A 6,239-nucleotide genomic window follows, 5' to 3' on the forward strand; every position below is an offset into this window, starting at 1 on the left:
ACCTTTTAATATGTGTATGACATTATATGTATATCTTTTCTGTGGTGCGAAAACTTAAACTGAATGTTATCCAATAAAATATGTAAGAGAATTCTTGGCATATGCTTCTGTTTCAAGAGGAGTAATTTAGAGCCAAAATGTCGCCAAGGAAGGAGAGAACAGTGTGTGCTCTTAATGCTTTCCCCTGATGGTCATTTTTCTATTACATCTCCCTCAGCTGTTGTTTCTTGTTCAATTCAAGATTCACATTGATATAGCACAATGGAGATGGAGAGAAGAATGGAAACAGCGAAATGGCGTGGAGAAAATGCATTGTAGGCCCTTTCCATCTACCAGTTCTTTAATCCAGATCTCCTTGTCCGTGAGTAATTTTACTAAATAAGTAGTCATATTTAATTAAATCTCTATTAGTCAAGTTGTTCTTTAGTTTTCTTTTAGACCAAGAATTTGAAACAGACCATCTGTTTCTTAATCCATGCTGAGTTATTTATATTCCTATTTTTGCCAAGATAGGCTTGCTGTATGCACACTTGTCAATAACAAAAGGACGTGAAAGGGAAGCTGGATAAACATAATGAATAATAGAAATATCTGATTAAAATATATACATTGTTCAATAATCAACAGTCACAGGGGTGGGATCCTACTGGTTTAACAACTGGCTTGCTTCATGCGTGCACATGCACACTTCACAAGAAAACAGCTGAGGCATGGCAATCCATCCACCTATCAGCTGGGCTAAAAAACAAGGAAATATAAGTGAGTATAGCCCATGGGCGGGTGAGCGGGCTACCTGAAGGTTGGAGCCAACTGGTTTGCTCTCAGCTGATCTTTGGAGCTACTGATTCTCCCGAACCAGGCCAAACTGGTAGAATTCCACTCCTGAACAGTCATCTTGATTACCTCTCTTGATTCATTAAAGAATTAGAAAAACTATAAGCATTTGGGTTGTATTTTATAAAATAGAATCATGTAAAATTTGTGGAGATGTAAAAATATACAAAATAGTAACTGATGAAGATTACATTGCTTAACCAGTAATTCCAAATTATATCCCCAAACTAAGAGATGATAAGATATTTTTGAAAACTAAATAAAGCATATGGACATTAATATATTATTATATTAGTTCTTCTTGCATCTAAATATATTGTCTTCTATCCGTAGATAATTGCTTTTACAGTTATCATCAATCCAAAGTTTTAAATTCAAAGGTGGCTGGCAATGGTATGTGTTGGTAAAGTCATAAAAAGATTAGGGCAAATCTGGCACAGATATCAAATAGGTCATGGTTCACTTGCAGGGCAACCAAATATTGCTTGAAATATGTGTCAGAAAATGTGCTATATGTGGCAATAGGCATGGGCCCTATTCTTGGAACTTTTGATAAGGTGATTATGATATGCCTTGCAACAGGGGTTCCCAACCTTTGGGTCATGTCCCACTAGTGGGTCGTTAGGTGTTTGCAGCTGGGCTGCAGACATAATGGTGACTCTGCACACATGGACATCCCAACATGCATGAGCAGCGGGTAAACGTGCATGTGTGCTCCATTTGAGCAGATGGAGCTGCGTGCATGTGCGGTTGCTGGGCACTTGTGTAGATCCATCTTCTCTCCCCAATCACCATTGGTCCACAAGGCCAGAAAGATTGGGGAACTCTGCCTTGGATTCACCATTTTGCTCTTTTTCTATCCATATATTAGAATCACACTTTACTATATCTCCTCTGAGTGATAAACTGTAAAAATTAGAAATATATTGTAAAAATTAGAAATTTACTGTAAAAATTAGAAATATAGAAATATACTTTAAGCAATGTTAAGCTGCGGATCAAGAACTGTAGACTAAGCTTGTAGCTCAATATGCTTAGCACAGGACACAAAGAAAATGTTAAACATATTCATTTTCTTAATAGCACCTGGAGATTATTGTGGGCTGTGTTTGATTTAATATGGTTAGCTGTTTCTCCCCCTCATATAATAATAATAATAATAATAATAATAATAATAATAATAATAATAATAATAATAATAGAATAAATTAAAGAAAGAAACAGAGTCACTAATCCTGGCTGCGCAAGAACAAGCTATCCGCACAAATGCCATTAAGGCCAAAATCGAAAAATCCTCTGATGATGCCAAATGCAGACTTTGCAAAGAAGCTGACGAAACTGTTGATCACATACTCAGCTGCTGTAAAAAAATCGCGCAGACTGATTATAAATTGCGGCACAATTCAGTAGCACAAATGATCCATTGGAATTTGTGCAAAAATTATAATATTAAAACAGCAACAAACTGGTGGGAACATCAGCCTGAAAAAGTCACCGAAAATCAGATGGTCAAGATCTTGTGGGATTTCCGTATACAAACCGACAAAATACTGGCGCATAATACACCAGACATCACACTGGTTGAGAAAAATAAGGTCACAATCATAGACATCGCAATACCAGGTGATAGCAGGGTCGCCGAGAAGGAACATGAAAAAATCGCAAGATACCAGGACTTAAAAATCGAAATTCAACGACTATGGCACAAACCAGCAGTGGTAATTCCAGTGGTAATTGGCACACTGGGTGCTATTCCAAAAGCACTGGAATTACATTTAAAACAGTTAAAAATTGACAAAATCACCATCAGTCAAATGCAAAAAGCTGCACTGCTTGGATCTGCACGTATATTAAGAAAATATGTTACGACGTCCTAGGCCCCTGGGTGGGGCCCGACTAGTAACCAATGCCAAATCCGGCGAAACAACTGGCCGCTGTGATACAATTGTATAATAATAATAATAATAGAATAAATATTTATATATTTATAAATATATTTAATATTTATTTTTAATTTTAAATATATAATAAAAATCTAATAAACCTATCTAAGAAAAAAGAGCCTTTGACTCAATAATGGCCAGCAAATCCTCCTCTGTATTTTTTGTAGCATCTTAGGTGCAATAACAGGAAGCTGAAAAAAGTGATCATTTTGCTACACTATCCAATTTGAACTTGTTTGTGGATTTACAAATGTTCTATTAGATTTGGCAATCTTTTCTGAATAGGAATGTATTTTAACTCCTTTATAAGTGTTTCTGTCAGAACTGACAATACCACACTCATAAAGAGTGTCAATATCAGAATTTTCATTGAGAATTATTCTACTCCATGGAAGTGTCATCTTTATCCCATTGCCAAATAGTTCTTGTTGCTCAATACAGTTACTCTAAGCAGTTCATTTAAAGGGTGCAGGATGTACTACAAATATTCCAAAGCATTGCACCATAGCCTTGAATGTCTTTAAATCAAAAACAGATGGTGGGGGTAGAGGGAATTAATTCCTAAAATACTTCAACTTTCTTTCAATGAGGACTTACTCCATGTTAATTTTTGCAATAACACTATTGTAAATGCTTTTTTTTTTTTTTTTAGTGATGGGGGCATTTTTTGTGTTTAGTTTTCAATCTGCAGCTTTTCAGCTTGCAGAACTTTCGAAAGTCTTTGGAGAGGCTAAATTAACCCTGAAAATTCAAATTATCACCAGCTGTATACATACTACTTCGGAACATCTTGGGAGCACTAGAAATCCTAAATGTTATTCTTTTACAAAAACGTAACAAATTGTGTAGTAAAAATAGGTTACACAATCTGGCATGGTTAGCTTTTCTAAAGCATAGGGAGTAGATCAGGCAGCAAGAATACTGTACTTGTTCACATGCAAGTCATTATGGAATATCATTTATACTGTAATAGGAAGGAAGTATCTCTCCCTTTTCACAACTTTTTTCAAGTCTTCACATGAGTGACTTGTTTCACTTTTCTTGGGACATTTCTTTAGTGTGATTAGTCTTCTGGTTCATTGCTTGCTTCATTCCTTTTATATATATTCTGAAATTCTTTTACTTTAAGACTAATATTATCCTAACTGTATGGATTTTATACTAAGTAGAATAGGAAGTGTATTGACACTGTTGAACTTTTGTGTTGGAGAAGACTCCTGGGAATACCAAAGAAATGGATTATTGAATAAATCAACTCTCAAGAAAACCCACTTGAGACACAACTGACCAAACTCAAATTATTCTCTTTCAGAATTATATGAAGATCCAGCTCTCTTGAGAAAGGTCTAAATCTGGAAATGCTGAAGCATAAGAGAAAAAGAGGACAAGAACAGCAGCAAAATAGATAGATTCAGCTATAATGGGGGATAAGTGCACATTTGGAAGATTTGAAATAACAGATTAAGGACAGATCATCATGGAGAAAATCCATCTATATTGTTGTTATAATTTGACAATGACCTGATGGCATATAATCAATAATCAATCATTTTTTCTTAAGCCACATTTTCCCAGAGGAATGGCTAAGGCTTTTGTTCTTTGTTGGGCTACATGGAGACTTATTCCACATGGCACATTAGTTCTATTGTTAGAACTGCCTCTTATCTAAGAAGAGTGTTTATCTGTCCAAGAGAATGCATATTTAAAATTCACATTCACTGCCTATGGGCTGGGTACTGGCTATAAATATCCTAAGTACATTTTTCCAGCCAGTGTTTCCAACAATATTTCTTAGAGATGAGCAGGCTCTGGAAATTTCCACAGAAATATAACACAAATGTGATTATATCCTATTCTGTGCCAATAGTAAAACACCCAGTATGGCCATTGTTTTTGTCAAGATACAGTAGAAATTAGAAAATGTAGCAGAGTTATCAAAGCAGACAATTGATTCCTCCCGCCCCACAAATGCTTGTGTTATCACCATGCCTTGCAATTTTGCAACTTCTCTTATCTCTTTATTACAAAGCATCATGGTCTTAGCAGGACATGCTGCCCTTTCTGTGTGTAATTTTTTTTTACCAATGAATCTTAAAGCAACTAAGCTATGTTGGTATAAATTACCTTAAATGATACATACCATCATATGCATTTAGTATATACTCATAACTTTACATGACAAGGTAACCAGACAGCTTTTGAAGAGACATTTTACGCATACTCCCATATCAGGAACATTTTCCAGATTTCAAGATCCCCAGATGGCTGATAGTAGTAATATTAGCAGGCTCAAACAAGTCATAATATGGATCATAGTTCATTGTATATAGGAATAGTATTTGGGATTACAAAACTCCAGTTGGCCACTAGATTAGAGGAAAGACCTACCTTATTAATGTGTCTGTTGCTATCATATAATGATCATTAACATTTTTGCAACCCAGTTAAATTGTGCCTGGTATTAATTAATAATACCAGTTTTATAGAGAGACAATTTTATGTAGTAGTTAAAGGCATGAGGGTAGAAACTGGGAGAGAGTGAGTTCTAGTCCTGCTTTAGGCATAAAGCCAGCTGGGTGATGTGGGACAGTCTCTTTTTCTCAATCTCTAGGAGGAAGAAGGCAAGGACAAATCATTTCCAAAAATGTTGCCAAAAATACCTGCAGGAATTTGTCCAAGCTAGGAGTTAAGATTGACTAAAAGACACACAGTATATTGTCTTTTTTTTAACTTTGAAATCTGGTCAACTAGTATGTGACATTCAAACAAAGCAAAATGCAAAACAAGCAAGTTAGTTATCTTTAAATTCATTTAATATATTCACCTCATGAAGTGAAATAATCTTTACTATCAATTGATCTTCACTTAGTTATCCTGAAACTCTGACACTGCTATGAGAATATATAGTAACTCCTAAGAAACAATGCATTTTTGGGGGGTGGGCAGGGCATGGGCAATAAAATAGGGGAGGAGGAGCTTATCATGGTCAGAATCTAGATTACTGTATGGGAATCCATCACCTTAGTATTTTTGCCATTTTTCCAGGGTATCTACAGAATTACCTTCTCCAATCGGGGAAGGCTAGGATACTTTTAGGGGGGAAATACTTATAGTATCACATTACTGAAAGGTTCGGAAGAATTATAACTACATCCCAATGGCGGTAGAGCTAACCCCTGTCCTTCTGTTTATTAGATATACTTATGTTAAAGAGTGAAATTATCTTGAGGGCTTTTCTTATGTTTCTAACTGATGTCATCTTGTTCTTTTCCTTATTTTTCACTGATTACACTTATCTTTCTTGTTGTGGACTGTTTATTTGCTTTTGATGCTTTTGACAATGATCCTACTCTATTATGGTTGTAATTGGGTAGATTTTTATTTTTGATAGATTGTGTAAACTGCAGCAAAGTAGATATGTATTTAATCAATAAAGTAATGAAGCAGTATTTCAAACTGGAA

The 6,239-nt window shown here is 35.3% G+C and overlaps 1 long non-coding RNA gene across 3 annotated transcripts in view; it reads left to right on the plus strand.

The window, feature by feature from the left end:
• LOC106538570 (uncharacterized) overlaps positions 1 to 5,710 on the plus strand; it is a 73,464-nt gene extending 67,754 nt beyond the window's left edge. For all 3 annotated transcript variants that reach the window (XR_015698011.1, XR_015698012.1, XR_001312740.2), the window contains 2 exons: positions 242 to 361; positions 4,090 to 5,710. This is a non-coding gene — a long non-coding RNA (uncharacterized LOC106538570). The remainder of the gene's footprint in view (positions 1 to 241; positions 362 to 4,089) is intronic.
• The last annotated feature ends 529 nt before the right edge of the window (positions 5,711 to 6,239 follow it).

Source organism: Thamnophis sirtalis, unplaced genomic scaffold (genome assembly GCF_051295495.1).
Source record: "Thamnophis sirtalis isolate CommonGarterSnake01/CBP01778 unplaced genomic scaffold, rThaSir2_p1.2 scaffold_11, whole genome shotgun sequence".
Classification (NCBI taxonomy): domain Eukaryota; kingdom Metazoa; phylum Chordata; class Lepidosauria; order Squamata; family Natricidae; genus Thamnophis; species Thamnophis sirtalis.